This window comes from Malaclemys terrapin, chromosome 1, assembly GCF_027887155.1.
Source record: "Malaclemys terrapin pileata isolate rMalTer1 chromosome 1, rMalTer1.hap1, whole genome shotgun sequence".
NCBI classification, from domain to species: Eukaryota; Metazoa; Chordata; order Testudines; family Emydidae; genus Malaclemys; species Malaclemys terrapin.
Genome location: NC_071505.1, coordinates 224903699 through 224925850, shown reverse-complemented (window position 1 = coordinate 224925850; position 22152 = coordinate 224903699). Strand labels below are relative to the sequence as shown.

Genomic DNA, 22152 nt, shown 5'->3' with positions numbered 1-22152 from the left:
CCTTTGCATTTTGAAGTCTGGATATGAGTTCTTCAGTTGTTCTCATGAGACAGCATTCTGGTAGCTTTATTACACTCTTCTTGATCTATAAAAATCCATATCATGTTTCATTTTATATGGTAATAAATTATCAATCCTGTTAATCCAGAAAGCAGTGCCTGTTTTCACTCAGTACCATGTGATGTTACCATTCAGTCAAGTTCTGCTTTTCCTTTGTCTTACAGTGCTAAGGGGACATTGTGTGGTATGCCTATTACACCTCTCAACCACTGGAAGATTAAATGGATAACAGAGACCTAAACAATGTTGAGCAAAGGACTAAAAAGCATAGCAGAGATTCACTGTCATGTTAACATACACCTCTACCCTGATATAACGCGATCCGATATAACACGAATTCGGATATAATGCGGTAAAGCAGTGCTCATGGGGGGGGGGTGTGAGGCTGCACACTCCGGCGGATCAAAGCAAGTTTGATATAATACGGTTTCACCTATAACGTGGTAAGATTTTTTGGCTCCCAAGGACAGCGTTGTATCGGGGTAGAGGTATATATAAGAAGATTTGTCCCTATTTCATCACAATTTATTGCTCTATTCAACCTGTCTGAAGTCTATAAAATTCCCTTCTCTCTTCGCCAAGGACTGCCCTCTTCAGCCTTTTCCTACCAGATCACACATCCCCAACACACATGGACAAGGGGCATAATGCCACCCCAACATCCCTTTACATCTCCCAATCAGCCATCCCTACCTCTGGCTGCTCCTCTCTGCTGCTGGAAATAGGAAGCTGCTGCTTCAGAGCAGTTAAGTGTAGGCAGTTGTGCTCACACTCATAGACATGCTATAGAGGCTGGACAAGGTTAAGTATGTGAAGGTGTACCACTGACTTAGCTGAACTCCATGGGGATGAGCCAGGTGGTTTGAAGAGATTTCCAGACACTGTAGGAACCGTGAAAGCAGCTGAAAAAGACAATCTGAAATCCATATGATGGTGTAGTTTTGGCACTGTGCTAAGATCTATATTAGTGTGATTATAACACTAACAAATCCAGTCACATGAAATATCTCATAGAATTCTTTAACAATAGCTTTTGCATCTTGTTTTGTGGACAAATTATACATGGGCCTTCCTGTTCCACTACAGTATATCAAGTAGTATTTATCCTTCTACAGATGTGCCAGCGTTTTTACCAAATGGACACATTTAGTGCCCACTATATGAAATAAGTTTAATTTACATGTTTAATACTAGACTACAATCACCAATTATTTTGTACACTCTTTCTGTGATTATGGTGTACTCAGCTCCAGTATCTACACTGAAATTCACAGTTCAAATATTTCAAGTGTCACAACTCCATCTGTTGTAGAATCTTGCTTTGTAAAATTATTAAGAGTCTCAATAAAGTTCTCTGTTTCTGTAACATCATCAGAAATGTATTCTCTAGCTACATGTTCTTTAGTTAATTTTTGTTTTTGCATTTCTTTGCAATCTGTGCTAAGCACCACAGTTTTGCACCTTATTCTGCTGTACACCTTTGGATTATGCTCTATTTCCCAATGTATTGTAAATAAATTTGGTTTCTGTCATTATTTTAGCCTTGTTATTCTTTATTAATTAGATACATTTCACTGTTTGCTAACACTTCCATTTAAGAGGAATAACTTGCACTAGCCTTGCTAATATTTATTGTTTTTTTTGGGGGGGGGGTGTTGCAAAGTCTAGTTCATTTTTTGAAACAACCTTATTTTGATCTGTTTATCAGTTATACCCCAAATAATTCAGTCTCTAATTAGTCTATCTGTTACGTATTCAAAGTCACATGACTTAGCATTATTATATAGGTCAATAACATAATAGTGATTTTTTCAAGTTATTTTCTGAGTTGCAGTGAATAACCCAGAATTAGAAATCATATTTTAAATAAATAGGAAGGCAAATTGGATTGCAAGGGGAGGGAAAAAATCAAGTACATGTTTAACAGGAACCCTAATACAACATTGGTACTTGCAGCCATTTATTAACAGAAAATACCATGAAATGAAAAGGAGTTTTGGCCCTACCCCTGTAGTAATCTCAAAATTTAAGACAATTTTTTCCTACTTTCAGTTTATAGCTGAAGTAGTTTGTGAATCAATGTCCTTGATTAGAAAAACAAAAACAGGCATGCATTTCCCTTAATTGGCAGTAGTCTTTAAATAGTTGTATGTAATATGCTTGTTACCTTCTCACCAAGCTTTATTGTTACCCTCTCTCTCAGCTGAGGATAATTCAAACATTCCAAATCAGTTACCATTCAAAAGAAAAATGAAAGATTAAGGATTCCTCAGGGACAGTTTACTTGTCAAAACAACTAAGTACTAAGTCTATTTAAGAACAAGTTATGGGTAAACTAACAAATGGTTTGTATTCAATGTACATCCTGACTTCCTCTTAATCTGTAATTATCAGAGTAGGGAAGTTTTTCAAAATGTTTATTTTACATATTGTTTAATGGTTTTACTTTTTTTCAATTCATCTTTTTGGATTCTTTATTCCTTTGTCAAGTTTATAATACCTGTTTTGTTTTTGTTTTCTTCCTGACTTGCCTTGTAACAGAATGTCATGGGAGATTGCATTTACTTTATCCACTGCTTCAGCATCACTAAATTTAATGTCCTGTGGCATTTGGTTGAAGTCAGGCAGTACAGGAAATAACATTTACATTAATCTCTGAAGTCAGTGAGAACAAAGTGCTTGACTCACTACAATGCCAGTGATGTAGGCACAGTATAACAGTTTTGCCAAGGAATTTTGGCAATGGGTATGCATCAGTTCATCTGATTCATAAAAGACATTCTAGCCTAATTCAGACAGGAAGTGAGTCCATTAGCTGAATTTGGCCAGCATGCAGATAAGCTTCAGGGAAGCAAACCTGGGCATGGAAATAACTTTTGCTGCTATAACGACTGATTGCTATTTGTTGTATTTTTACTAATCTGTAAAGTGCTATTTTACTGCACAATGAAAATAAATTGGTAATACAGAAATTAGCTGAAACTGGTGTGCTTTAGCTGACAATTAATGTGTAGTGAGGCCTTGGAGCTGTCCCTAGCTTCTTCTTACATGTATGTTTCTGGCCTTTTTATTTACATACAGTACAGGGGGAAAGCTTTTAGAGAAAGGCCATAGACTGCTTTGTGTATTGTATGTTCAAATATATTGAAGTATAAATACCTCAAAGAGGAGAGAAGAGAAATAATTGAAAACCTCTACTGATATTATATCATGGAAATTGTAAAACCATACTTGTACATGTTTGCTTCTTTCTGAAGGGACATGTGCTTGATAAAGCCCCTTTCAAACCACTGTTTTAGTAATGGAGAAGCTTTGAGTTTCAGGTACATGTTTCAGGAAAAGTGTCCTTTGCCCTACTGTCCTAATTTCAGCTTTTGAGCAGCTAGTTATATCCTGATTGTTCATAGGTGATAAGCCAAGGAGATTTAGGGTTTGCTCCTTCTTATCCTGACCTTGAAACTTCTACACAGGTGAGGTAAGCCTATTCCGTCATGTAGTCCCACTGATATGATGTAAGATTTGCAATAGCAGACCTAAATGCGTTAGGAAAAGCAGCAAGCTTCACGGCTTAGATACAATATAATTACTGTAAAAAGCAACAGAGGGTCCTGTGGCACCTTTGAGACTAACAGAAGTATTGGGAGCATAAGCTTTCGTGGGTAAGAACCTCACTTCTTCAGATGCAAGTAATGGAAATTTCCAGAGGCAGTTATAAATCAGTATGGCGATAACGAGGTTATAATATAATATAATTAATGGATAATAATATCACCTTGAAGCCCACTGATTGAAAACTAGATTGAAAGGGTTAAAGTCATTTAATGCTAGTTACTGGAGTTTTGGTTCCACACTGATTTCCACCCTGGCTATTCAAGGTTTTGAAAGTTTTAGCATGCACTTGGTGGAAGGTAAAGAAGTTAATTAAACCACAACTTCTTTGGTGCAAGGAGTTAATAATAACAGCTCGTGCTGCAAAGACTGGTGTCCATTTTTATTACAGTAGAACCTCAGAGTTACAAACACCAGAGTTACGAACTGACCAGTTAACCACATACCTTATTTGGAATCAGAAGTACGCAATCAGACAGCAGCAGAGACACCCCGCCCTTCCTCCCCAAAAGCAAATACAGTACTGTGTTAAACATAAACTATTAAAAAAATAAAAGGAAAGCAGCATTTTTCCTCTGCATAGTAAAATTGCTAAGCTATATTAAGTCAATATTCAGTTGTAAACTTTTGAAAGAACAACCATAATGTTTTGTTCAGAGTTACAAACATTTCAGTTACAAGCAACGTCCATTCCCAAGGTGTTCATAACTATGAGGTTCTACTGTACTATCTCTTACCAAACAGTCAATCTTTGTCACTTATTTGTTAAAGAGATGTTAGAATTTACAAAGATATCAGATAAAGATTTTTATATAGTCATCCCAACCAACAAGTAACTATCTTTAGACCATATTCATGTGCTTCAATAGGTGCACTTAGATCAAGATCAAGGTGGTTGATTTACAAAAGGAGCTGATTTTGGCCCTTTGTAGGATATAGTCGTTAAAGAGACATGATAAGTAAAATTCTCAAAAAAAGGACAGAATGCAAAATAGACTTCACTTGACTAGTTTTATCTACACACAGGCATTTCTGAACAATCTTTCAGTTGGTTCATAGTTATGTTTGCACATTTCATATCAGAAATGTCCTTTGTTCCCCTTTTCTTAAGCTACTTCCTTAGGATAGAACAATGGAAGGGGAAACAGTATATAAAATAAATGGATTTGTTTGATAATGCAAACCTGCAGAAAAAGTATTTTAGGTGCATCCTAAATAAACATTTTTTAATAAACACAATGGAAATATACTGTAATAAATTCTGTGCACATCTTTCATGGAAAATCAAAATTAAACACTACTTAAAAAATAGATAATTAATACTCTGTATCTGGGTCTAATCTACCCTCCAATTACATCTTAAAAACAAACAAATAAAAACTAAATTCAAAATCATATAATGATTTTCAGTTCTGACATGTTTTTACAACCAGTTTAGCTGCCTGCTATGAATAACATTTTAATCTGTTTTGGGGGGGGGGGGCAGAGAGGAGGGGGGACGGTAAATACCACCACCTTCCTAAACAGCTGTATCGATTTGCTTTTAGGGCACTGGTTACCATAACGGTGGTAGATTGCCTGCATTCGGTATAGAATGGGATTAATCCAGTATGGCTCCTCACTTAAAGTACTTTGCTGCACTGGTTTGCCCTAGCTACACTCTGGGTCAGATTTTTAAAATTACTTAGGCAGCTGAATATGTAGATTGGCAGCAAGGCCCTGCATCCTCAATGATATTTAGGCATCTAACTCCCATTGAAATCAGTGGGAGTTAGGTGCCTAAAGAACTTTGAGGATCTGGTCCCTGGTGTTTTTCAAAAAGCTTTGAGGCGCCTAGGTCCCAGTGAAATAATTGAAATTCATTTCAATGAGAGTTAGCTATTTTTGAAAATCTTACTATCTGCTTATATAGGCACCTAAACAACTTTGAAGATCTGGCCCTAAGGGCTAGATTCACAAAAGAATTTGGGCCTCTAATTGCCAGTTTGGCCACCTAAATCCCAGAATCAGGCACTACGGGGATTTAAAAAAAACCTGATCAGCTGCTGCTGAATGCTGCAGGAACCTAAACTTGCTCAGCAACTCAATTTTTGCAGTAAAAGTTTCCTAGGAGCCTGTATTTCTGCCTCTGCACATACACACTTCAGCCCCACCTTTGCATCCAGATGCCTACACCCCAGTGCGGTACATGAACCAGAGAAGATTCCTCCACCTAACTCATGTGCAGTGCCCGATCAGTGAGCATGTTCAGACTGACCTCACCTACCAGATTGGGCCACCATAGGCCAGCTCACACAAAATGGTCAGAAGCAGAAAGGATCTCCTTCATAACATTTAGCCTAGTGGTTAGGATATTCATTTGGGATGTGGAAGACACCCAGTTCAAAACCCCCTCCACCTAAGAGGAAGAAGAGATTTGGACTGGGATCTGCCACCCTCAAGTATGTGCTCTAACTACTGAGCTAGGGGATGTTCTGATGTGGCATGCTCTTCATCACTCCTGTTGAAGCTGGATACATAATTTAAGGTTGTAATTGGAGCAGGGAGTCTGGATCCTAGGTTTTCCACCTCTTATGTGAGTGCTCTAATCACCATGCTACAGAGTCATTCTCATGCTCTGTCTGTCTCTCTCTCTCTCTCTCTCTCTGGTCCAATGAGTCTTTCATTATTTAATCTGAGTGCAACAGTTGCAACAGAAGAGCCTGAAGGAGCCTCATCCCAGAATATCCCATACCTCTAGAGTTAGGAGTATTCTTCTGAAAAGTGGTAGCTGTCAGTTCAAATCCCTTCTCTCTCTTGGTGGGTGGGGTGGGAGAGAATCTTGAACTGGAGATCTCTCACATCCCAGTTGAGTATCTCACCACCGGACTAGAAGTTATGAGGGAGATCCTCCTCCCTCTTCCCTTGCTTCTTGCTAAAATAGTGCAGGTGCCTAACCCAAAGAGAGGGTTTGCAGCTGAGAATCCCAGTCAAAGGAAGGTGCCTCCCTCCAGCCTGGATGTAGATGCTTATCTCCAAGAGAGGGGTGGGGCTAAGGACACAACCCTTAGCTTGGCATCTTCCATTGACTAGCTTAGGTGAGTAGCCGTCTAAAGTGCTGGCTTTTGTGGATCTCTTTCTGAGGAGCCTATCTCTCCCCATGCATTTTATAGGGAGCCTAGGTGCCAAACAAAGGATTCATGAATCCTAAAAGTCAGGCATGGTGACACTCAGCATTACCACACTTAACTTTCTTTGTGAATCTAGCACTAAATAGCTATGTCACTTTTGAAAATGTGACTTTTAAGAGCTTTTGGAAATTGCACCCTTTGTCATACAAAATTGTACAGAACTCAGGCTAGCTTGGAAGTGGAAAGTTAGTTCTTCTGGGATCTGAACCTGAGTTTCCTGAGAATCTAGGTACAGATATATATAAAAAAATACGTATACTACTGAATCATTGCCTTATCACCTATAAACTGTGTCATTACTTCCTCTTCGTTCACAGATTCCAAGGCCAAAAGGGATCTTTGTGATCAACTAATCTGGCCTCTTGTGTAACACAGAGTATAGACTTCCCCCAAATAATTCCTAGAGTATATCTGTTACAAAAACATCCCATCTTGATTTAAAAATTGTCAGTGATGGAGAATCCACCACAACCCCTGGTAAATTGTTCCAATGGTTAATTACCCTAACTGTCAAAAAGTTACCCCTCATTTCCAGACTGAATTCTCTATCTTCAACTTCCAGCCTTTAGCAGTGTTTCCAAGTCAATGATAAAAATATTAAGTAGCATAGGGCCAAGAATCAAATTCTACAGGACCCCACTGGAAACATACCTGACTGATAAGGATACAATTACATTTTGAGATTAATCTCTTAGTCAGTTGTAAATACATTTGTGTGCCATGTTAATTTTATATTGTTCTAGTTTTTTTTAAATCAAAATATCATTTGGTACCAAATCAAATGCCTTACATAAGTCTAAGTATATTACATCAACCCTACTACCTTTATCAACCAAACTTGATACCTTTTTTTAATGAGATTGCAAATTAATTTAACAGGATCTATTTTCCTTCAACCCATATTGATTAGCATTAATTGCATCACTCTAATTCTTTATGAATCAAGTCCTATGTCAGCTGCTCTATTATCTTGCCCAGGATCAATGTCAGGCAGATAGGTCTATAATTATCTGGGTCATCCTATTTAACAGTTTTAAAACTGGCACAAAATTAGCTTTCATCCATTTTTCTGAAACTTCCCCAGTATTCCAAGACATTGAAAAATCAATGTTAATGGTCCAGCAAGGTCCTCAACCAGCTCTTTTAAAACTCTTGGATACAAGTTATCTGGACTTTCTGATTTAAAAATGCCTAACTTTAGTAGCTTCTGTTTAACATCTTCCACAGATATTATGGAGTGGAAAGTGTTACCACCACCATATGATGAAACTATATCATCTGTTCCCACCACCACCACCCCATCCAAAACAGAGTATATATTGAACACTTCTGCCTTTTCTGCATTATTATTGATAATTCTACCATTTCCATCTAGTAATGAACCAATACAATTGTAAGAATTCTTTTTGTGCCTTTTTAATATATTTTAAAAACTCTTTATGACTGTCCTTAACTCTGCTTGCTACAGATTTCTCCTTATGTCCTTTTGTTTCCCTTATCAATTTTCTACAATTCCTAACTTCTGATTTATATTCATTACTACCAATTTCCCCTTTTTTCATTATTATTATTACTATTATTATTATTATTTATAGCTGCCTTCACTTCCTCTCCAAACCAGGATGGAAACAGTTATTGTTGAAACAGTGTTTATCACATTTTGGTTAAATGGTCAAATCTTTACAATGGTTTCCCCTTACCTTCTGCATTAAAATCAAATTCTTTGTTCTAGCCTTCAAGTGTCTATCCAACCTAGCACCTCCCTACATCTCTTCTCTCTTTGGTTTTCATTTGTCTCCCCACCCCACTTCTCTATCTCATGCTATACAATTAATTACCACCTGCTTGCTTTTTCTCACATGCCAATTCTTTCCATATGTTGTCCCCTGTGAATGGAACCCCTATCTTGAAATAGTCCAACACAGCTAAGTCCATAAAACATACTTCTTTCTCCCTGCAGAGAAATGTTAATAAATTAGATTAAACAAATTAACAACCCTTCTCTCCTCTCCCGCACTGTAATTAGCAAGATGCATGGAAAAGGTCACCATTCGGTCCAAACACTTTTCTTTGCATCTTTCAACCTTTCTTGTTTTTTGTGTCTATTTAGAAGATCTTTGGTACAGCAACTCTCCATACTATTGGGCTATACAAATAAATAATAATACTTTCAGCAAAGTTGATTATTTCCTTACATTGATCATGTTCATTTGTAGTTGTGTGCAATACTATTCAGTAAATGGTATTTCATCCACAGATATTTTCCAGTGCATTTAATTGCATGCTCCAGGGCACATACAATAAGAAATCCTTTATTCAACCATTATGGATACGTACAGTGAAAGTTGTACCCCTAACTCTTCAATTTAAACATGACTTGTGCTTTAAAAAAATAGATTGTAGATTAAATGTTGTTCTGTGAAGAAGTCACAATGCAATAGTCTTCCACTTCTTTTCAACACAGCCTTTCTGAGTTAGATATTTTGATCAGAGATTGAGTAAATACAGTGAGCAATCCACTCTCTGTGCAGCATTTCACAATAAAACAACACACTTTTGTTGAACTTATGCAACTTCTGTGTTTTTAACATTCCAACAGCACTTATATGTTCGGCCCCAAATGTACTCCAAATTGATTCCGTACCAAATTGACTGCATTTATGGAGTTTTTTGGGGGGTGGGATGCCTATCAAGTTAATTTACTTGGTTTTTTTAAACGTAGACACACTAGGATATTCACATGATGTACACATCTTGTTCTGAGGAATATTTCAAGAGTCAGGAGTCATATAATCATATGCCAACATACTTCAACACAACACAAAGAACACAATGAAAAATCTGAAATAATAAATACTGAATACATACAAAATGCTGAACTGGCTCCTGAAAAATGTACAGCAAAATGTAAAAGATTTAAGGCAAAAGTGATAGTGATTCCAATATTACACCTGCAATTGGTTATGACCTCAAAATTCTGAGCCACTTTAAAAATAAAAATTATTATTTTATATTCACAAAAGTCCTGCTCCCATGGATGTAACTAATCTATTTGTTGTGCCTTATAAGGTTCATTCATTTTAAAAAAAGGATATCAAACTATATTTACTGTGCAAATGTGTTAACCATGTCCAAACTTTCCAAATTTGAATGGCTAAAGTCTTGCACATAAATCCATATTTAAGTACTAACATAAATGTGAACAGATTTTAGTGTGCTCTTAATTCTCACATCTCCTTCTGAAGTCAACAGGAGCTGAAGGAGCCTAAACCTCGATTTAAGCACCTGAAAATATTTGCTCCAGTGCCTACAGAAGCAATTTTCAATGCAGGAATTTTCACTATAAATGATTATTATTATGCAAAGCTGGGGTGTCACATCACAAGACTCATCTGGACTAACTATATTGCCATAGACTCCGAATCACACACACGCATAGAAATGTAATATTATGTAACCCACCCTTTGCCAGACACTGGGAAAATTGTATTATATTTCCTGGCATTGGGTGGTCCACTCAGCTTCCCCCAAACGGATTTCCTGGGGGTCAGGAGATGCTGCAGCTTCCAGTTTGGGAAGATATTGAAATGTCATAGAATATCTCCTCCTGCCCTCGCCATGATTATTCTATAAACCAATATGTTCAAACCTTTCACAATGCAAAGAAGAGAGCTAACACTGGTTTGCTTTCTGTCCTTGTTTAATTGCATGCAAATGTGTGAAAGCTTTGGAAGCTGGGTTCCGGGGGCCCAATTCTGCATCCACTGAATACAGTGGCAGCACTGCCACATATGACCCAGATCATCAGCTGGTGTAAACAGATGTTGAACCACTGAAGCCAATGTAGGCAATCCAATGTAGTCACATCAGCTGAGCATCTGGCCCTCTGTGTTGAGTTGATATTCTTACAGCACTGCACTTCAGTTATACCTTTTCTTTTTTTTTTTCTTTTTAAGGAAAATTGTAACCTTCATCTGTAACTTTTTATATAAGAGTTTTATATGATTATGTAACCTAAAATTGTTTCTGCTTGAGCGTTTTATTTCTGTTTATAAAACACTGCATAATTTAACTGAATTACGGTGAAATTTGTTCATCAGCAAAAGATCTATAATCCACCTAAACCCTCAAAATAGGGCTTAAGAGCCACTAAAGTGATGCGTAGACATTCTACATGTGGTAAATTTCACCTCAATGCTTCAATTAGGCAAAAATTTTAAAAAGAACAATTTTTGTACAATCTGAGGGTGTAAAAGTTGACAGAATCCCAGCAAGGATTATTTAAGATTATTTAAGGGACTATTTAACAACCACTTAGAATCTGCAGTTGAGTATGCCTTTGTATTAAACAGTCATAAATAGGCTTGGCAAAATTCGATTTTTGTTTATAATTTCAACAAATAATATTGACATTTATTTTTAAGTCTCTTTTTCTATTTTTATCAATTTAAATGTTCACAGTTGCAGGAAATTTGGGGGATCAGATTATATTTAATGTCAGCAGACACTGAGATTCAAAAAGTTAAAGTTTTATAACCATTAAAACACAAATTGTCAACGCCATGTCAAAATATACAAAGTAAATATCCTTAAACCAAACTCTAATACCTTCTCAAGCAATCTTTGCCTTCAATAAATCTTTATTATTATTGATGGAAATATTTTTTCATCACTTTGCATATGTATGGTGAAATCAGTGTTTACCAACACATCGATAGTTATCTAATCCTTCCGAGCCTAGTCTTAAACCACCAGGGGGAAAGGATAGCTCAGTGGTTTGAGCATTGGCCTGCTAAACCCAGGGTCGTGAGTTCAATCGTTGAGGGGCCACTTAGGGATCTGGGGCAAAATCAATACTTGGTCCTGCTAGTGAAGGCAGGGGGCTGGACTTGATGACCTTTCAAGGTCCCTTCCAGTTCTAGGAGATGGGATGGGATAATATGAAGGTGAGGGAGAAGTCTAGTCAGAACCTGGATGAGAGCTGAAAAAAGGGACTCCAGAAAATCTTGAGCTGACAACTGTATTAAGGAGGGTTGTGTTGTGCCTAGAGAATTAAAATCTGATCCTTTTAATGAAACTCCTAGACTGGTGCTGATACGATACTTATGTTAGGAAGAAGACCTGGTCTTTACTTCTTTTGAAAGTGATGTATTTATTATTCCTGCAGAAGACATGATGTATTCCAAGGTAAAAGGATTATGGAGCTGTTAGATCCTGAATAAGAAATTGAATGTGCATGGCCACATCCCAGAACCTGCCTGGAGTCTCACTGATTTCAGTAGGGCTCCATTTAGGTGCACAATCAGTTGCCAGACCGGGGCCTTTGTCTAGGGCAGGGATTGGCAACCTTTGGCATGTTGCCCGCCAGCATTAGCCCCCTGGTGGGCCGGGCCGATTTGTTTACCTGCCACGTCCGCATGTTTGGCCGATCGCAGCTCCCACTGGCCGCAGTTCGCCGCTCCGGGCCAATGGGGGCGGCAGGAAGTGGTGGCCAGCACATCCCTCAGCCCGCGCCGCTTCCTGCTGCCCCCATTGGCCTGGAGCGATGAACCACGGCCAGTGGGGAGCTGCGATCGGCCGAACATGCGGACGTGGCAGGTAAACAAACCGGCCCGGCCCCCCAGGGGGCTAACGCTGGCAGGCCGCATGCCAAAGGTTGCCGATCCCTTGTCTAGAGCTCTATCACTGCAATTGATGTATAGTTGTGAACTAACTGTAGATAAGAATAATGTTTAAGTTCTGTTAAGTGCTGCATGTTTATGTGATTTTCTTGTTTCCAACAATGAACATATTGTGCTCTTTCAAAAATTAAATCCTATACACAGTAGAATTACATGTCATAAGAATATTTACTTTTTTATTTATATTCAAAGGTGGGGAATCTCCTACAAAATAGGGGACAGGAATTTAAACACGAGAAGTCTGGATGGGAATGATGAATGTGGGAAAAGGAGGAAAAATAATCATGAGGTGCCAGTCCTCTTTTATAGTTTTCTTTCTATAATACAGAGATGTATAATAAAGTAGAAGTCAGAGTGTTTCTATATCCAAGCCCTGGCATCTAATTTGCACTTGTACTGACCCAGGGATTCACACTGTTCTCCCAGCTCATGATTAAAACCTGATCCCTATGACGCACTGCAAATATAAAAAAAAATACAATTATTTGTTACGCACTTAACTTTTCTTAGAAAAAAGAAGAACAGGAGTACTTGTGGCACCTTAGAGACTAACAAATTTATTAGAGCATAAGCTTTCGTGGACTACAGCCCACTAAGAAGTGGGCTGTAGTCCATGAAAGCTTATGCTCTAATAAATTTGTTAGTCTCTAAGGTGCCACAAGTACTCCTGTTCTTCTTTTTGCGGATACAGACTAACACGGCTGTTACTCTGAAACTTTTCTTAGATCATTCACTTTTGCTCAAGCGTCTGTGCCATAACCACCATTGATGGAAATGCTATTATGACCAATAACAATGGATATGCCTCACCTCACATCCATTTCAGTCTGAGTCTTGCCAGAAAAGACTCATCAGAATCACCCCGTGTCCTTCCCTGCTTGCTACACATAAAAGGTAACCCCCCCCCCAGCACTGTCTAGAGCATTTCCTTCTTCTACCCCTTTCACTTGTTTGAGGTTGAGTTACATGAACATATACAAAACTGGACTGCTGGTATGAGAGGAAAAGGGGGCCAAAGAAAGGACGGAGTCATGGTTTTACTTCTGAATTTTGAAGGGCTTTTGGGGTGTATTGCAGTCAGACACAACACATTAAAGGGTGAGATTTTCAAAGGTGCAAATGGCTATGAGACACCCAACTGCCCACTGACTTTCAATGGAAGTGAGCTACCTGCCATTGAAGAGCTCCCCCTAGCTTTACGGTTTCAGTGTAATTTGTTCTTTCTGCTTGCCCCCAACCTCCCGCCTAATTTTGTTTTTATGCATATTTATTAAACAAGACCTACTATGGTGAAGATATTACAAAATCAAAGACTGGTCATACACAAGTCTTCTTCAAAGCACTTTCAAGCAGTGCTTGAAAGATATTTTGAGATGCACCTTAGTATGCATATATATGCTCAATGCTTCCTTGACAGGGACAGCTCCAGCTTTATGGCCGTCCCAAGCGTGGCGAAGAGAAAAAAAAAAAAAGCCGCGATAGGCGGCAATTCAAAACTGCTCTACTGTGCCGCTTCATTCTTCAGCGGCAATTCGGCGGCCGGTCCTTCCCTCAGAGAGGGACTGAGGGACCCGCCGCTGGAGAACCAGACATGCCGCCCCTTTCCATTGGCCACCCCAAGCACCTGTTTCCTGTGCTGGTGCCTGGAGCCGGCCCTGCTCCTTGAGACACTATTCTGGGTAGTTTCAACAGAAGACCGCATAAAACTGTTATGAGGTGCTGGGCCCAATTCTGTCCACAAATGAATTCACTGGGAGTTTTGTCTTTGACTCCAGTATTGGATCCATTATATCTATCATTTGGATTTATTTCATAGAAATTGTGTGTGTTATTTGACGGTAGTAGGAACAGAATTTTAGTTTTAGTAACCAATATGAGATAAACTATGATCAGGATCAGCATGAATTCTAAATTATTATATGGGCTCATTTTCAAACAGTGCTTTTTATTCAATTACATTAAATTACAAGAAATTGAAAAGAATGTGGTTCAGTGATGCAAAGTCACAGGAGTTTTCAGAGCTGTTATTTTCTTCATCTGATTTTTGCACTTCACCTAATGGTACCCTTGTATTTCATAACCAAAGTGTCATACTATGAGTTATTAGTTATTCACAACTTTATCATCATGTCTGAGATATTATTATTCCTTCTCCTTGAGTTTAAGACACAGTGATAATATGAAATTGAAATTTCATTGAACTGCAGCCAAGGAAATGATTACTACAAAAGGCACATCTGCCTACAGTTCACAAAGCACACAATGTGAGAAGGAGGACCTATGAACCACAGTAACTATACTCTGGTCATTTATGAATATTTTTTTCTACTAACAGGAGTGTCAGAGTCATTTAAAAGAAAAGGGATGGCTGGCCTAATCTAACATTTCATTACTGATTTATTTAAGTCTCCGTTATATATAGTATCCCTGTGGTAGCAATATAAAATATAGGGGAAACACCAGTACTAGGTCTTTGTGGGATATCAAAGAATACCTATCTCTTATAGTGTACTTTTCATCAGTAGATCTCAAAGTGCTTTACAAAGGTTACCCTACTTTACGGATAGGGAAACAGACAAAGGAATGGGAGTTGACTTTCCCAAAATCACATAGCAGGCCAGTGGCAAAGCAAGGAATAGACCCCCAGGTCTCCTGAGTCCCAGTCCAGTTTGTTATTCACTAGCCATTGGCACTTGATCACTTTATAAGATAAACATGTATAAAATATGCATGCTAATAGTAAAAGAAAAAACCAGACAATGTTGCTTTCTGGTTACCAAAGTACTATTATAAGGAAAATGAATGTACCGCATCTGAAGTCGGGGGCGTGGGGAATGTTGTCTGGGCTTGCTGGAGGAAGGTAGCAGAACTGTAAGGTGGGGGTGGAGGGTGAGAAGGAGATCAGAAACTGCTGCAAAAAGGTGGGTGATGGTCAGCTGTGCAGTGCTGACTCATCCTCTGGGAATGTAAGGAGCGAAAGGCTTTAAAAGGCACATGTCCCTAGTGTTGGAAGCCCTTTCTCCATGCAGCAGGCAAAGCAGCACCCACCTTCCCTCCTCTCGAGGTGCAAATATCACGTGGGTCAGGACCTGTTATGGGCATTGTGCTAGTTGCTCCTTTTTAGGGGGGCTGGGAAGGAAATTTTCTCTCACTACCACCTTTGCTGGAGTGGGGGTTTTCACCTTCCCAACAGCAGGTGTCAGGGAGGACCTATTATGGTGAGGAGGCGGTGGGGTTAGGCTATCTGTCACAAATCATTTGGTAAGTGGAGTGGATGTCCAGTGCAAGGACTCCATAGGGAAATCATCCAGTGAACAGATAAATGACCTGGTAAAGGACTTAAAAAGGAGGTGCTGGTTAAAGGAACGGGGGGAGAAGGGGAAGGTGGGGGCATGAGGCTCCTGTGATTTGTACGGAAAGGAGCCAACCCCCCTTTCTGATAGTCCACCTTAATCCTCCTATAAGGGAGGAGTTGATCATTAAGGTACCAACCATGGGTTGGCTGGGGAACCTGTCTCCTGTCCTTCTTTTGGGATAGCCAGACAATCAAGGCTTGCTCTTGAAGCAAGAAAATCACAAATTGATTCAGAGCTCTGCTTTGACAAAAGAATAGGCCAGAACTTTCAAACATAACTCCTAAATACATATATGTCACCAGCTGGAGTGCTCTGCACTTTTGGAAGCTAAGCCACTTTTATTTATTTGCCTCAATATGGATTTTAGAGTCTAACTTTTTGCAACCAGATTTAAAAATCTTGGCTAAAGACTATAAAAAGAGTGTGACCTTGAAAACCCAAACTTCAAGTGCTTAATGTTAAAATATATACCATTAAGCATGGCTATTCTAGTTAGTTTTGTCTGATTTAAACAATAATCCATGCTTATCACACAAAAACAGCAAAAAGTGTTTAGAACCGATTGCATTCTTTGTCTAATTGTACAGCTGTATTGCAAAAGCAGTATGCTTCTTAGCTGAAAGTCTAAAGTGTAAAGGCCAAAATACCAGAACATCAACCACAGAGACGTAATCTTCATTTCCTAATATATATTTGGATAAACTCAAAATTGAATTTTTGTGAGCCTATTGTTAACAGTTAACACTTACCACTGAATTGTGTTTTTGAGAATGCTTCAGAATCTCTCCGTGGGAGGCAGCATGTCGTCATTTTAGTTGCAACACAATTTTTCTCCTGTTAGAAAGACACATGTTGTGCCTTTTATTAATACAAATGGTACTGTCATCTCAAAATACACGTCACACTACTTTTTTTTTTTTTTTTAATCTTTCTGTAAAGGGCAGGCCTCCACAAATTCTAGTTTCAATTAGCTAAATTTCTCTCTTCTTTTCCCCAAGAATACTATGAGTCAAAGTGAAGACAGAATATTCTGTGTGTCACTGCTAAGTTTGGATTTGTTTATTGATTTAATTTATTTTTAAAAAATCAAGCCATCTTAATACCCATACACACAATAATAATAACAAAAAAACTGTACGAGCTATACATGAGCCTACCAGTTTACCACTGATTTGTGTTATAATAATATTCAGCAATATTTCTGTACAGATATGCCCCTGATATAAAATAGATTTTCAGCTCATTTCTAAGTTATTTATAAAAAATAATTTGCAAAATAAATGAAATTGAAATTTAAAAATCTCCACATAACCTGTTTAAAGGCAAGCATTTTGCAATTTCACTTCAAGATACCAAATGACACCATAATGAGATCTGCTGCATATAATATATTATTATTTATATATTAGGTGCTTTGTAGTGATATGTAGCAAATGATAATATGCCTGCAACCAAATAGAAATCAATTTTCAATGTTCAGTATTGTTCTTAGAAGCACTGGCACTACTTGTACTATCCTCTTTGGACTCAAAGACATTGCAAAACATTAATAGGTTACATCAGCTCTCCTCTTGTTATCACTGAACTAATCAATAAAGATAAGCACTTTGTGTGATAAATAAAACAGTAAGGGACGAAGGTGAGGTAACCTTGCATCCTACTAGCTCTCTAATAAAACTGACACAAAGTGTGTATTTAAGAAATCAGGTCTAATGCATTAGCCACAGTACAGCCCTTACTAATGCAGTACAAACAATTTTTCAATGTGACAACAATTATGCTGTGTAAACATATACTGCTTTCAAAGATCACTGCTTCCTAAAATCCAGCCACATGTCCTTATCATAGGGAGCAGACACGACTTTCAGGTGGCTGATGAAAAAAAGGACTATCATCCATGCACAATATAGATTTCCAAAGGGTATTAGAAAAATGTACAGTAACTCCTCATTTAACATCATCCTGGTTAATGATGTTTCGTTGTTACGTCCGTGATTTATTAGAGAACAGACTCATTTAAAGTTGCGCAATGTTTCCTTAGAACATTGTTTGGCCGTGGGGACTTGGAACCAGGGTGGGCCAGCAGTCCCTCCAACAGCTCCCTTCCAATCCCTCCAGCATCTCCTGCCCCCCAGCGGCCTCGTGGATCAGCAACTCCCCCCCCCTTCCCTCTCGCAGCAATCAGCTGTTTCAAGGGCATTCAGGAAGCTTGTTGGGGGAAGGGGAAGGGGAAGGAGCAAGGACGTGCTGGGTGGAGGGGGTGGCATGGTGGTGGGCCTGGGGCAGAGCTGGGGTTGAGCACCCCCCATGCAGTTTGGAAAGTTTGTGCAGCTGTGCATGCGAGGTCTGGAAGAGGGAGTGGTGCGCTCCAGTGGGATAGTGTGGGTTCATCATCACGTTCAGTTTCTGCAGGGAAGCGTTTATAACCGTTGCCCTGCATCTATTGTGTCTCCTTCCTCCTGCCTCCCTCAGCACTGCCTTGTAGAGTATGAGGCTACATTAACAACAATGTGCTAACCCTTGAAGGCTCAGCCGAGTGCTAGTTCATCATTTAGCAGCAAGGCATTTCCTGGGAAATATCCCATCTGATATCAACACGGTTGCTTTAGGAGAAGCTCAGGGAGCTCATGAGCAGGTCCCCAGACAATTCTCTGATTATTACTGTGTATAGACGTATAGATAAAATGTCTTTTGTCTGAAAAAAAAAATCCTTGGAACCTAACCCCCCCATTTATATTAATTCTTATGAGGAAATTGGATTTGAAAAACATTGTTTTGCTCAAAGTCGCATTTTTCAAGAACATAACAACAACATGAAGCGAGGAGTTACTGTACAACCCATTTGTTGGCTGCTGTCAGTGAAAAACATTTTTTAACAGCTACAATAAGGATAACAGAATTTGGCCCAAATTCTGGTCCCAGTGATATCAGTGCAAGTTTTGCCATTGTTCTTAATGGGACCAGGATTTGGTCCATAATTGCTATGTGCTGATTACACACTGAGTAGCTCTTATTTCCAGTGAGTTGTCCCATTGATTTCAATCTAATGATTCTTGTAAATAAGTGCTACTCACTGCAAGGGCAGAAGAACTGGGCCTCATTTAAATACAAAGATGGGGAATATCTACATATACTGATGGTAGATATCACTGGATGGATAATGATGTCTGAATATAATGTACTTATGAAAAATATATTGGTGCAAAGCATAGCTACTCATTAATAAACAACTTGTGGAGTGTCTTAGATAAACAGTGGAAGTGTCCATCTGGATATTTATTACATAGTTTGAGAGGAAGCCTAACATTACGGTAAGTAGGTTATACACACCCTCTGAGGAATCAGATGCTGAAAATGAAGACAACTTTTATTCCAAGTTATGACAATGTTTCAAATCTCTCCATATGCTAGCATCAGTTTTTTTTCCTGAGATTTCAATGCTCACGTGGATTCTAACAGCCATTCCAACTCTTTAAGATTAGTAAGTGATTAAACCTAGTATATAAGACATAAGGATATAAGGAATGGCCGGACCGTGAAAATCCACTAGGCCCAACATATCTTCCCCCTTTCAATATTTATTTTAATCTTGAACTTCCCTGTTTAGTCACTGCATATAGTTTAATTCATACTATATGCAGTAAGTGTATTTTAAATTCATTCATACTCCTCTTTTGATAAGTTTAATATTTTTATTGCTGAGTGAGGTAGTTCTCTTACAATTACCAACCTCACAGTAAGCACTTAAATAATGAAAACATTCCCTATAATTTCCTCACTATTCCTCATTCTGTCCCATATTTTAGAACCTATATATGAGCCAAATATGTGAACTCCAATCTGTACTTACTAATGTAAGTTACAAAACCTCTATATCTTTTTGTTGTATTAAATACTCTATTATTATAAATTGAAAGCATCCTTACTTTATATATATAGGGATATAATCCCTTTTTGGTAAATGCATCCTTCCATGGAAATGATGGTCAATACTGAACAAAATATTCTCAGTGAAGTCTAGTGAAACAATACTATCGTGTTTAAAAAAATCAAATTCTTTCCTTCTCTTGAATCCTCACACTATCTTTATTTTAAAACAAAACAACTCAGAAACCATCGTTAGCCATAAAAACAGATGATGATTTAAAAGATTTTCCTTTAATGTTTTCTTACCATATCTTTGATCAGTAGGATGCACAATTATTTAATTTAACACACACTCTCTTATTTTTAGTACATTGACCTTACTTAATATTTGCCTACATTAAAATAAATACACCTCTACCCTGATATAACGCTGTCCTCAGGAGCCAAAAAAAATCTTACTGCATTATATTGAACTTGCTTTGATCCACAGGAGTGCGCAGCCCCCCCCCCTCCCCCCCCCCCCCGAGCACTGTTTTACCGTGTTATATCCGAATTCATGTTATATCAGGTCGCGTTATATCGGGGTAGAGGTGTATTTCACTGACTGGCCAATTTACTTAAAAGACTCCAATCCTGCAGTTTCATTTGTATATTATTATTAGATAGGTCTTTGGCATGTGGGCCAACTTTGATATCCCACAATTGATATCAATTTCTTGTGGCTGTAACCAGCAAACTAGGGTGTAGAAATCTGCATGTCGGTAGGCAAAGCTGGCATACAAAGATGAATTCAGAACCTGGTGCATTACAATGCAATGAATAATAGCAATGTTTCAGATGCAACACAGAGCAAGTAATGTCTAAAATTCCTGGGCTAAGGAGCCTCCATCAGATGTAACAATTCAATAGCCATGTAGTTTCCCCTTTCATGAGTTACTTTTCCATTCCACAAGCTATTTTACTCCTGTGCCAATAACTACATTTCTCTGTCAATTATATTTGATGTGGAACTTTCAAATCATCCTCATTTTTAAAAAATCTAAGTACTGTATACTTTCCAACATACATTGCATTTCCTTTGCTTTAAAGCCCACTGATACTTTGGATCAGACCTCAAGCTGTTTGTGATGCAGTCCTTCCACATATAGAACTACCATAGATTTTAATGGTCACTCTATTTAAAAAAAAAGAAGGGGAAAGGTAGAGTATGACTGATGTTTCAGGTAGAGTATGACTGAAGTCTGACAGATTACAAATTAGAGGTGGATATGTAACAGGACCTTTTTGTTTAAAAAAAAATAGATAAGCATGACCTTCTTTTATGAGATCACAGGACAAGATCTCTAGGCAAATTAGGCTTTTAAGAGTGTCCCCACAGTTACTCCTACAATGTGTTTCTTGTGTCTTTTACTCTTCACATAAATACCTAACATAAAGGAATTGAGGTGAATGGAAGGCAAGCAGAGGGCAGACAAAGTGTGCAAGGAAGAAATTAGGGGGAAGATGAACTTGGGATTCTCAGTGATAGGCTCAAGAGTTCACATTTGAGGTGGGCTGAACATGTGATAAGAATGGGATACGAACAACCAGCAAAGAAAGCATGGGAGGAAGAGGATAGCAAGAAAAAATGTGGAAGACCGAGGATATGATGGAAAGGCTCCATCAAGAGAAGTTTGGAGAGAAAAGAACTAGAACTCCAAGACCTATGAATCTATGCTATGGACTGGAAGAAGTGGTGAAGAATTGTGGGTATCTCTGACCCTTTGTGAACAGGAAAGGAAGAAAGAAAGAAAAGGGACACATAATACCAAGGAACCACAGGAGCACGGTGGGGGACTGTAAACAGGTGTCAACCCAGGGTGCCCCCTCATGGACTGGGATGACACTGCAGGCACCTTGCCTCAGTTTCGTTTTCAGTCCTCAAAAATAATTCACATACACCCAGAGTCTTTAAAAAAAAAGTTCCCCTTCTCTTGGGATCTAATTTATTAAATGTCGTTCAGATCCCCAAAATGCCCCTTTCCACCACCCACCTTCAATGTTATGGTTTCATAATCCTCTCTCTCGGGATTGTGTTTCTAGCTGACTTCTCCCTCTCCTCGGAGCCTTTGTTTATGAGTCACTCACCCTCAGTCACCTGACCGCTTCTTCACCTTTCCTAGGTGGGTCTAATTTCCCTAAATATAGGTTTGGACTGGCTGGGAGAGAAGGGAGCCTTGCCCTGCTCATTCTAGAATCTATTGGTCTCAGGCCCTTAAAGGAAATATAGCCTGGGTTTGGGCCTATACCTTCCCCCTCACAGACACTAACTATTCTTGGGACCATCTACCTTTTATCCAATATCCATTTTTGGTTATTCCAGACACCTGGAACAGAGTAACTGGCCCCTCACATTACTATAAAGGGCCA

General features: G+C 38.7%; 1 protein-coding gene across 3 annotated transcripts in view; it reads right to left on the bottom strand.

Moving 5' to 3' along the window:
• NLGN4X (neuroligin 4 X-linked) overlaps window positions 1-22152 on the bottom strand; it is a 268032-nt gene that overhangs the window by 208120 nt on the left and 37760 nt on the right. The window contains exon 2 of one of the 3 annotated variants that reach the window (XM_054008284.1): window positions 16626-16710. The exons of the other annotated variants lie outside the window; for them this stretch is intronic. The gene's annotated coding sequence lies outside the window, so the exon portion shown is untranslated. The remainder of the gene's footprint in view (window positions 1-16625; window positions 16711-22152) is intronic. 3 annotated transcript variants of the gene reach the window in all.